Below are 12,902 nucleotides of genomic sequence, written 5' to 3' on the forward strand. Positions count from 1 at the left end.
TTTATACCAGTGTAATCTCAAATGTTGTTTAACTGCTTTAAATTTTTATAGGTATTGTAAACTGCAGAGCAAATGAGAAATGTGTTTTCACAGGATCTATATTGTGAACTAAACTAAGCCTACTTTTTGTGACTTCCTTGTGATGCGTTGGTGACAAATATATGTAATGAGTACATTTAAAAAAAAAAAAAAGTGAGGGCCACTGTCCAGGTGAGAGATGATTTAGATCAGTAATGGGAATGGAGGAGCAGATGGATTTGAGATTCACTGTATATGCCCATATATAAGTAAAGTTTTTCAATACCAAACACTGTCCTTACAAGAGGAAGTTGTCTTATATTTGAACCTTACAAAGTCTCAGATTACAAAATGATTTATAAGTTATTTTATTTTGAAAAAATACAAAGTACTGTCTGGAAGAAAGCATGTTACCCTGAACCAACAACTGTTTAAGAGACAATCTGACACAATTGCTGGGGAGACGTGACGGTGGGGGTGGGCGGGGAGCAAATAAAATGAGAAGATTTAGTAATTATTCCTTGGGGTACTACACAACTGCATGTGGCAGATGTCACTGTCAAGCAATCTTTCAATGATAGGTTGTTTGTTTGTTTGTTTAAGGGAAGAGGTGCCTTTATTTTTTTATTTTTTGGCCCTGCCGCGCAACTTGTGGGATCTTAGTTCCCCAACTAGGGACTGAACCCAGGCCCTTGGCAGTGAAAGTGCAGAGTCCTAACCACTGGACCACCAGGGAATTCCCTCAATGATCACTTCTGGAAAAAAGCAATTCAGTCCATACTTAGGTTACGAGATCATAAGTATATGTCAACAACAAAAGTGAAGGGAAAAATTTTTGCTCTAATTTTACTTGTGGCTAGGACAGCACTATACACAGATTTAAAAACTACAATATCTCAAACAATTTAGATGGAAGAGAGGAGGAGGTGAACTACGAAACTGTGTTAGGTAACTCATTCCAGTGTTGACACAATACCAAAGGTGTAAGTTGAAGAGTTTGCACAAACTTTTTACAAGAAATAGTGGGAAAAGTAGTATTTCTAAATTTCATTTTAAATATATGTGTAATTAAATTAAATTTTAGAGGTAGAAATCTGATTTTATCCCTAAAAGTTTACATTCATACTGCCTAATCAAAAGGATATGTATTTTTTTAAAGTGTCTTTTAAAAAATTGTGGGATAGCTTAAGCTTAACTACAGGGCCTCCTCCTATTTGGATATTCATGAAATTGTGAATAGAATCCATTAGCCTTAGTAATATATTTGACAGGAAGATTCAGGGGAAAAGAGACGACAGAAAAGATCACTCCAGGCTTCTAACTTGAATAACCAGGAACTTTAAGTTCCATTTGAATAAAAGACATAGAAAGGGGAAGAAATGGACTTCCCTGGTGGCATGGTTGGCAGGTTAAGGATACACCTGCCAATGCAGGGGACACAGGTTCAAGCCCTGGTCCAGGAAGATCCCACAGGCCGCGGAGCAACTAAGCCCATGCGCCACAACTACTGAGCCTGTGCTCTAGAGCCCGCGAGCCACAACTACCAAGCGCACGTGCTGCAACTACTGAAGCCCACATGCCTAGAGCCGGTACTCCACAACAAGAGAAGCCCCCGCAATGAGAAGCCCGCGCACCGCAGCAAAGAGCAGCCCCTGCTCGCCTCAATTAGAGAAAGCCCACACGCAGCAATGAAGGCCCAACACAGCCAAAAAAATAAATTAATTTAAAAAATTTTTAAAAAGAAAGGGGAAGAAACAAGTTTGGGATTTGAGGCAGAAAATCAGGGTAAGGTTTGGGGTATGTTATTTGAGATGCTAGTGAAACAGATACCATGTGAAAATATCAAGAGATCTGAATTTAGAGCTGTAAATTGGGAGTCTTTAGCTCACAACAAATATCTGGCCTTGGTAGAGATGTGGGGTGATGTAAGTTGGAACAACTTTTCTGAAAGGCATTATGGCAATATCTATCAACATATACTTGCATGTCTTCTGGCAGAAGAGCTCTACTGAAGTTATATTCACACAAAAATGTAAAAAAACATAAAAGATGAATGTTTATCACAGCATTATTTATAAGGAATTTAAATGTCCAACTATAGGTAACTGGTAAGTAAATTATAAATGACGAAATATATCTTCAATTACTGAGGTATGATGGACTTTAAACACGTTGTTGAGTAAAACAGAGGGAGTTGTAGAAGGGAGCATTTAGTGCAAGATGTCATTTATGAAATTGGTACACTTTTCTTACATATATTTATGCAAAAATATATTCTAAAATATGCTTATCTCTGAGTAGCAAGATGTTGAAGTATTCTACCCTCAGCTTTGTAATTTTCTATATTGTTTGAGAGGCTAAAGACAACAACAACAAAAGCATACCATTTTTTAGAACTCTATAAAGCTTATTTTTTTCCTTTTTCTCAAGTGTTTAAGAATTAGAGCACAACATAATCTTAGAGGTAAACAAACAAAAAAACAAAAACAAAAGAAACAGGAGAGGAAGACCACCCTGACTGTACAACTGGCTTTCCGACTTCAGGGCTGCATAACTAGGAACATATTGTCAAAACTGGAGCACCACCCCAGGCTTGAGACCGAACAATTAGGCTAGAGAAGTCAGTCCTGGTTGACCTAAGCCTGTAATTTGATTAATGAAATGAATAGTGACTGAGTGTTTAACAGGTCACTCACAGAACTGGTTCCTGAACCCTGACCCAAGGATAATGTGATTTAGGACAAGTTACTGTAAGACCACATCTTAAGGATTAGTAAATTATGTACATGAAAACACAGACTGGAAAAAAGCAATTAAATAGCCTGACTCCACTAAAAATATTTCCCGTGAAAAAGAAAAAAGAATAGAAAGATTATATGATAGAGGCCAGCCTCTCCCTTAAAGAAAATAAAACCAAAAGACAGAAGGATAATAATACAAAACATCAGGCACTGCACTAGTGTTGAAGCTACAGAAACCATAATATAGTACCTGCCCTGGTGTTAGGGTGTCACAGACAAGTATAAGCAAATAACTGCTAAAACCAGTGAGAAAGCATGTACAAGGTGTATGAGAGTATGTAGCTAAGAGAAAATAATAATTGTGTTTAGTGGGGAAAACCAGTTAATCTAGGCTGGGAGTATGGTTGGGGCGCATGGGATCAGGACCACGGTGGGCATTCCAGGCAAGGGGAAGAGAATGCACAGTGGCAGGGCGGTGCTGGATTATAAGACTAGAGAGAGATGCAGAAAGCTCAGGTAACAGAAGGTTTTACTTATGTCACTGAAGGGTCAGAACATGACTCTAGTGAAGAAGTGACTAAAATTTTTACCAGGGGAATGACATAGCCAGACTTCTTTTTCGATGGATCATTCTGGCAACACTGTGGACTACGAAGACAAGGAAAACAGCTGGAGGATACCAAGACCAGCACAGAATAAATTTAGCCACAAACCCATTAATACTGGCAATAGAAGCAGTAATAGAAGAATCAATGCAGCAGAAAATTGGATTGGTGAAAGAGGAGGCAACTCAAGAAACATACACTGATAATAAGAAATTAACCAAGATAGGAAATGAATGATCACAGATTTGCAGAGTGCTATAATCCAAACTTCAAATGATAGGAGTCCTTGAAGGAAAAAAGAGAATGAACTAAACAATTAATAAACAAGGAGTGCAGCTGAAGAAAACTGAAAATTTTTAAAGGAATGAAATTGGAAATTGAAAGGTTTACCATGTCTCAAAAAAAAAAAAAAAGAAGGAAAAGAAAAACAACAGCATCATAAAAACACAAATTTAAATTCTGTAGGTTTTGGGGTGGAGGTGCAATCTCTAAGTTTCCCAAAAGAAAGACTAGATATTATTTAAAGAGTCAAAATCAAGAGAGATTAAGATGATAACTCCATGGTGAAAGACATGAGGTGATATCTGTGCTCCATCTGCTTGATGACGAAAAGTCTTTTCAGAATTGTGGTGGTAGTGGTGGTTTAAAAAGAATTTTTGTTTCCTCTATCTTTTCTTCAGCAAACAATGGAAGGAGTAATCCAGAGCTCTATGACTGAAGCTAAAGAAAGCCTTGTAATTTAGAGCTGCTGTAGGCAAATACTATATAATATTATTACTGTGAAAAAATAAACAAGTGACACATGAGAAAGAAATAAGAGACACAGGCAAGGTAACAAGACCAACAGATACAGAAAGCAGGCACAATCCAAACTACCTTATTTTTCACGGTGAAAAGTCAGAAATTACTGCCTCACAGAGAAATATAAATTAATCACAATTAGGTTGGAAAAAGTTTGTGGTAAGTTCAAGACTAACATCAATTCTTTGTAGCTCCTTAAAAACATACACCTTCATATATTATATGATTATATCACCTTGTTACTGATATTATGAGGCACTTTTTTTTTTAACATCTTTATTGGAGTATAATTGCTTTACAATGGTGTGTTAGTTTCTGCTGTATAACAAAGTGAATCAGCTATACGTATACATATATCCCCATATCATCCCCATGTGACCCTCTAGGCGGTCACAAAGCACTGAGCTGATCTCCCTGTGCTATGCAGCTGCTTCCCACTAGCTATCTATTTTACATTTGGTAGTGTATATATGTCTATGCCACTCTTTATGAGGCAGTTTTATAATACACAGTTAGGATTAAACTCTCAAGAAAAAATATGATTCATTTTGTACCTTAACCTCAGTAAACTTCATATAATATACTTTGTTAAATTTTAAATCTAAAATTAATACCAAAAAATTCAAAAATTTTAAAAAAATAAAACTAAAACCACAGAGCACTTTTGCTGCTCTTAAGAAGACTATCCTACTTAAAAGAGGGACTAGTAGATGACAAGAAGCACCATTAAAAAGTATTCTTAGTTATCAAGGGCTTTTAAAGAGATGTGAGGACTTTAGACAAGATCTTAAAAAATAAGAAAAATTGGCAAAAAATTAAACACTTGCTAGTGATAAGATCATGGGTTACTCTGTCTTAAGTTTTTTCGTAAATGTTGTTACTATTTTTACAATTCAAAACAAAACTAGAAAACTCCCAAACACAAAAACATAGGTATATTTTGTTTATAAATATAAAGACAAAGATATACATATTAATACTGACTGAAAGGGAATCTGCAGACATGGAAATAAAGTTTAATGTTCAGTTCTATTTCTGGGCAGCTGTGTGCATTTATAATGTAAAAATTTAATGAAAAACTCAGATACAAAATGATTCATAGTTGACTCTACAAAAATGACATACTGTACATAATTTTTCTTACAAAGTATGAATGATCTTTAAGCAGTAAGGGTATATTTATGTGATAATTTTAATTAAATTACCTAGTCAATTCAGTGAAGAACCAATTTAACTGATTTTATTTGTTAAATTAATGATTACTAATTGTTTGGGTTATAATTATATATCTGTCATTGAACAATGCTATATTATAAAATTTAAAATAACAACTCTTACTTTTATAGCAGAGGTTTAAAAAAATGTTGTAAGAACAGAATTCCACCTTCAAAGAAATTTTATGAGGAATTCAAATGTACAAAAATAGATAAACTGCTGAGTCCAATTTGAAAAACATTGCTTCACCAGTCATAGATTTATCAGATTAAACATAGGAGGTTGTTTTAGTTCCTCAATATGGCTGCAATATGCATCAGCCACCTCAAAGGGGGAAACAGGGATTTCTGTTAATATAATGTTATATATTAAGGCTTCCCAAAAGTATAGTTAATTTAGTCAGTGATAGTGCCCTGCTTTCTCCTTTTTCTTTTTCCAAGACAACTTTTGTTAAAATGTAACTTCTTCTTCTACAAATTGAAAAGGGAGGAGGAAAAACCACTAGAAAAAAATGGCAAAAATTAATGACTAGACAGTTCACAGAAAAAGAAATGCAATGACCTGTAAACATAGAAAAAGATATTCAACTTCACTCATAATATGATAGATGCTAATTAAAACAACACAGATACCTCTTCTCACCCATCAGACTAATGAAACATTCAACACCGTTGGTGAGGTTGTAAAGAAACAGGCATTTGTATAAATTGTTGGTGGGTGCAGTAGTATACCAAGAGGGGGGGTGATGTAAACAGACCATGCCAGATGCCCACAATAAGGAAGTACACTGTCCACAGAGAATTTATGAACTAAAACTAAAGCTTGATCTGCTCCTTATCATCATGTGATGGCAATTTTTCTAAATGTCAGCAATAAAATGCTCTCTGAAAAAAATCTCTCATTGTTCCAAATTCCAAATAATTGTTGCGGTTGTGGTTGAGTTTTAATAACATGTATGTAAGCTTCAAATTCGACACTTTTATTACTTATTTCTTAAACACTGAACTGTACATGGAAGTTAATTTGGAGAACTCCCAGTTTGGCCCCTGATATACATGGACTCAGTTCTACACATTCATTTCAGAAGTTAAGTCTGTAATGTTTTGAAATGGTTCAAACTCCATTTGAGCACACTTTGCCTCTAGCCCCTGTGTTACACTACATACTCCTGCATTTAAGCAATAGATTCAAAATAAACAATGACAGCTGTATGCTATTTCTCTTTTCTAGGTTATCTTTTTTTCTGGTGGGAAGTTTTAGATGAGTTAATCAGACACAAAAATACTTGCAGACAGCCAGAATTAGCCCTGAACAATGACTAGTAAAACACAGAGCTTTAAAAACAGTTATTTAAAGAACAATGCACGGAAACTGTGGTTAAGGTCATTCATTATACAACAATAAAACATAAGGAAATGGACACTTACATAGAAAAAAGAATCAAATTTTGAAGAAACCTAGGAGAGACAACAAAAGATGCTGCTCTTACATTACTAGAAGAAACCAAAAGGGCAATGTTTATTTGAATGCCTGGTTATTAACTAGCAGATCAAATAGTGTTACTGTTCACTATCATTCCATCATTTTCTCTTGACTTTGTACAAAAAGAAAAACTTCAGGAGTTTTTTTTATTTTTAACCAAATATAATAAAAATTCAAGATGAATTTTCTGGTGGAGATATTTCAGCAAAATTTTCTGTAATGTACTCTTTAAAATTTATTTTTACCAGTATGATTGTCTATTCAAATGTTCAATAAAAGGAAATATTTAATGTATATATTTTGTTTCTATCATTATATTTTATTTCATGGTCATTTCTGAAAATAATTTTATCATATAAAAGAGGGATGTATTAAAAAAATTACCTGCTCTAGGCTCAAATATACTAGCTATGTCCCTGTGGGGTACAAAATGATACAAACAGTGTGGAAGAAAAAATGGGGACAATTATATAATAACAAACATAAACAGTGGGAGGCAAAACCAGAAATTAATAAAAATAGTTACCTATGATGGACGTGGTGAAAGGACTGAGGTAAGGGGTCGACATAGAAAATCAAAACAAAAGTATACATTTTTATACAGTTTGACTTTTGAACCATACAAGTGTTTTATACATTCAAGAGAATAAAACTAAATTTAAAAATCTAAATCTTAACATTGAAAACAAATGGAAATAAATGAACTTAATTGCCTATCAAATTGGTAATATAACCACATGAAGACAAAAAAATATTTGAAGTCACTTGTGAACACAGTACTCTGACTAGCATCCTTACTGGGATATAGTCTAAGGATAATAAAAACTGCAAAGGAATCTTAAACTTCACATAATGGTTGTGATATTAATATTAGTTTTTATAATTTTGAACCTATTTTATTTGCACTATAGGATAAAACAAATAGGTAATTATGTAAATGTTATTAGAAACCAAGATGTGCAATAGAAGGCAAAAGCTACAATTTTAAAATTGTAGGGCTAAATTTGTATAGATATCAACATGAAGCCATAACTTAAAAATATATATGCATATATAAACATAGTTAGAATATGTGTATATATACACATCCTAATTATATCCATTAGAGGCAATGACATTCCAACAGAATGAACATCTCTAATGCTTGTATCTTGCTTTCTAAATCCCCTTCTCCATTAAAAGGAACCAAGGCTTCTTGGAGAAATGGCTCGTTCCAGATCTGGGACAGGGAAAATATAAGTGAGCCTAGGTCATTATGTTTTTCAAGAAAGTAAGGGAAAAAATAATGAAGGGCTGTCAAAAGGGTACTAGAGCCAACTTTGAGAGTCTCTCACCAGCCATTTGAGAGAATTTAAGCATTAAAAAGAATAACAGTTATAACTGATTGTAACAAATTGAATAAACAAAAATCTGTGAGTCCATAATACTGCTCTAAAAAGAGAGAGAAAAAAGGGATTTCATCTGTAACCAGTGGAGGGGACTATAACACCAAACTTCCTGTCCTCAAAACTTCTCATTAAAAGTAAAGAATTAAGCATTTATCCTGCCTTTTGGGGAAGGAACTGTTTATCTCCAGCAGAAGAGGAAAAGTTCTTTACCTAAGAATGCCAGCTAATAGGTATAGAAGGAATGACAGAATTATCAATGAAATAATTACCTCACAGATTACTTGCTAATTTAAATGGGAAAATTATATTATTACATAGGAAATATCAAACTTAGTATTGCTAACAGTGTGACATCCTCTGATACAATACAGTATGAAGTATACAGTACCACCTATGACATATTTTTGCCAAAAATTTTTGTCTGATTACACCAAGCCTTTAGACCTACTTTCCAGTTTACAGGAATTACAAAGAATAAAGGAACAAGATAAGTGATGCTATGAGGAAACAATCCGACAAATATAGGATTTAGAACATTCTGGTTTCTTAAAAAAGTAAATGTTTCCCTCCAAAAAAAAGAAAAAGTTCTAGAATAAAAGAGACTAAAGAGGTATAACACCCAAAGGTAACACGTGAACCTTGACTGGATTCTTTTTAGGAAGGAAAAAGAAAAAAAAGTCTATGAAACATTGAGATAATCAGCTAAGCTCAATATGGCCTGAATAGTAAGTGATATTAAGAAATTATTGTTAATTTTCTTACGTGTGATAATGGTATTGAAAGGTATGATATTACAAGGTATAATAGGAAATACATGCTAAATATCAGGAATGAAGTATCATAAAGTTTGCAATTTACTTTGAAATGGTTTGGCTAAACATCTACATTCACTCAAAGGTGAGTACTGAATTCTAGGTGATGGTAACATTACATGGGTATTCATTGTCCTATTCCTTTCAAGTTTTTTTGTAGGTTTGAAAATTTTCATAACAAAAAGCTGAAAAAATAGAGAGTTCTTTAGTAAACACAGAATTAACTAATCTTAGCAATATGTACTTCAATAGGGCACATAATTCACAAAAAGACATAAAAACAAATTCTATGTTTTCTGTCATTGTGCCAATTAGGAGTCAATCTCATATCTTTTATTTCCCTCAGTCAGAAGCAAAACAGCAGTCAGAAACACCTTCCTTACCTTAGGCAAATCGACTTCTCTACAGTTCTAGATTTTTCTCAACAGAGGAAGAATTTTCTTCCACCTGACTGCCACTTCACCTCAGCTCCAAGTCCTCTGAAGCCCAAGTTAATGTAAATGAAGTTGTACTGAATGCTGAAAGCCTTTTAAACCCTCCACTCGGCACCAAGTGTTACACCTTGGCTTATGGCCTAAATAATACATTCTTAAAGATAACACAGTCTTTATGCCCTTTCCTCTCTATTTAACATGCTCTTCACTGGGGTGCTCTCATCAACTCCCACAACTTCTCTAAATGATCACTTATATTCTCATAATTCCCCAAAGGATATCCCAACTCATATCTTTTCCCCTACTTGCAAACTCTTCTGCCTACTAAGTGTTTTCACCCAGGTGTCCCCAACGTTCCTCAAAAACAGCAAGCCCAAATGGGAATTCCTCATCATCCCTCCTCCCCTATAAAAATATATACCATAATTTGCCTCAGCAGCCAAATTAGAAACCTAGGAATCAATCCTGGTTCTTCTCACCCTTCAATGACGTATCAAATTAATAATAATACTACTAAAAAATTGCAACAATAATTACTATAGTAGTTAACACATATTACTAACTATGTACCTGGCACCATTCTATGCTCTGTACATAAATTAATTCATTTAATCCTCACACAATCCTATGAGATAAGTATTGTGTTTCTTCTCATTTTACAAATGAGGAAATCAGACACAGAGAATTTAGTAATTTGACAAAGTTCACAAAGCTACTAAGTGGCAGAATTAGGATTTGAACCCAGGTGTTTTGGCTCTAGAGTCTGGTTTCTTTAACTAATACACTATACCTTCCCCTCATTCACCGAATATTATTGATTTCATCTTCCAAATATTTCTCAAACTCATTCAATTCTCTCCATTTTAATGACCACTGTCCTAATCCAGGTCACCATCATCTTTTGCCTGGTGACGCCAATGGCTTCGTAACTGGACTCCTGCTACCAGTCCTGTTCTCCAATGTACTGTACAAAGCTGATTACATCACACCTCTGCCTTCATACATAATCTTAATGGTTTCCAACTGAACTCAGAATAGCATTCAAATCCCTTAATGAGGTTTATAGAGTGTCCAGCTTTCCTCTTCAGCCTCATTTCCAGCCTCAATTCCTCTGAGGTCCCCTCTCCATACTCCATCACCACTGTAATTCTTATATTCCTCAAATGTCAGTTTTTCTAAATGAACACTCTTCCTCCAACCCCTGGTCTGGCTATTTCTTATATAACCTTTACATCTACATTCATGTCTGTGCATAGATGTCATTTCTTTGGAGATCTCCTGATCACCCAACTCTTAATTGCCTTAGTTATTAGTTAGATAGTATTTAATTCCTTAGGGCCCTGTAATAATTGTATCAAATATACACACCCATATGCTTTATCAAACTGCACTATAACAGTCTATTACTTGTCTGTCTCACTCCCTAAACTGCGAGCATTTAGGAGAACAGGGACAATGTAATGAAAACAAAAGCTCAATAAACACTGAAGAATAAACAAAATGCAATAGAACAACTTAAAGCCTTCATCAAATGAAACAACCTTCTTGGTCTAATCCTATTTCTTTTCCTTTATAAATCTAATAAATCTTATCTTCTGGAATATTCTACTCAAAATATTTTATTTTTAATAATCTTCCACATTACTCAAATGATCTCCATTATTCATTTATCTTCTCAAAACTTTGAACTAGAATAGTTAAGTGAAAACTATAGAGAACATATAGCTTAACAAAATCTGCTATCTTTTAATCTCTACATGCAGTTTTCAAAAGAACATTTTACAAAGCAATTGCCCCTGACTCTTCAAAAATGTCAGTGTCATGAAAAGGAAAAAAAAAGAGAGAAGAAAAAGAGAGAAAAAGGGCAGGAAGACTGCTTCAAATTAACAGTTTGAAGAGTCAGGACTAGTAAAGCAAATGTGATTCTTGTTTGGACCCTAGATTTTCAAAAAGAATGAGAGAAGGAAAAGGAAAAGAAAAACACTAAAAAGGACATTTTTGGAGCAACTGGGGAAATCTGAACATAGCCTGTATATTAAGTACTTTTTTCATCTTACATTTCTTGAGTATAAAAATGCTATTGTGATTATGCAAGAAAATGTCCTTATTTTTAGGAGATATATGCTGAAGTATCATGAGTAGCATGATGCGTGCCACTTGCTTTTAAGTAATTTACCTAAAAAAATCACACATACACACACACAAAAGAGAGAGAAAGCAAATTTGGCATAGGTTAAAAATTAGTCTAAGCGAAAGATAAAAATAATCATTGACTCTTCTTTTCCCACTTTTTAGGTTTGAACTTAATAAAAAAAAGTTGGGAATAAAGAGCTAACATTTATTGAGTAATTAATATGGGAAGGACACCATTCTAAAATATTTACATTTATTAACTCAATCTGCACAAGACACCTGTGAGTCTCACTGTAGTACTTAGTATTATTACCCCTATTTTATAGATGAGTAGCCTGAGGCATTGAGAGGTTAAGTAATTTACGCAAAGTCACAACTAGTTGTATCTATGTGGTTAAAAGCAAACAAAAACAGCCTCTAAGAAGGTGAAGATAAGCACACAAGTAACTAAAAAGAAACATAAAATAAACCAAAAAAATGAACGTATGGCACTGCAGGAATTTAACGTAAAGGAAAAAAAGAGTAAAGTCCAGAGTCCAAGCTTCCTGGTTTCCCATCTTGTGTCCTTTTGTGGAGCTACAGACATGACAGAAGAATCTGACATCCAGTTAGAAGACAGACTGGAACAACCATCTTAGAGGAACACAGACTGGAAGACAAATTAATTCTAAGCCTATTATGTTAAGGTGGTGAAATCAAAAAGGGAAATGACATGAAAGAAAGCAAAATTGACTAAAACTTGGTAATGCAGGAGTAGAGGTGGAATAAAAGGCAGATGACATGGTTGAAACAGAAAACAGTGACATTTGACTTGTTTTCATATAAAATTTTGTATAAAATCAAAATGTGATTACTACTAGTACTGGACATTAAGATTAGCACTAAATGCAAAGTTTTTCTTAAACTAAAATTACTAAAATTATTAGTTACTAAAATGTTGGTAACCAGGCAGAGGATAAATAGGTTCCAGTACAGTGTTTTATCACAGCTCAAAACTATATAATTAAACATAGCCCCTCCTTCTCTAACACAAAAATCCAGAACTCAGGACACTAGAAAAGTTAAAAAAAAAAAAAAAACCTTAAGTCTGCACAGTAGTGTCCACAAGAATACAGATACATAAATAGCATAAGGAAATATATTTTAAAACCTCTTATGAAATACAATCTGATAAACAAAATAACATTCCGTATGTTTATTTGTTTACCTTTCTATCACCTTTGCTAGAATATGGGCTTCTTCAGGGCAGGAACCATGCCTGATGGTTCTTTCC

The 12,902-nt window shown here is 34.1% G+C and overlaps 1 protein-coding gene across 5 annotated transcripts in view; it reads right to left on the minus strand.

Moving 5' to 3' along the window:
* The window catches only part of MAGI3 (membrane associated guanylate kinase, WW and PDZ domain containing 3), a 272,982-nt gene that overhangs the window by 122,752 nt on the left and 137,328 nt on the right, over positions 1-12,902 (minus strand). The window lies entirely within an intron of this gene.

Source organism: Delphinapterus leucas, chromosome 1 (assembly GCF_059928025.1).
Source record: "Delphinapterus leucas isolate spDelLeu-1000000601 "Yukka" chromosome 1, BTC_Dleu_Yukka2, whole genome shotgun sequence".
Classification (NCBI taxonomy): domain Eukaryota; kingdom Metazoa; phylum Chordata; class Mammalia; order Artiodactyla; family Monodontidae; genus Delphinapterus; species Delphinapterus leucas.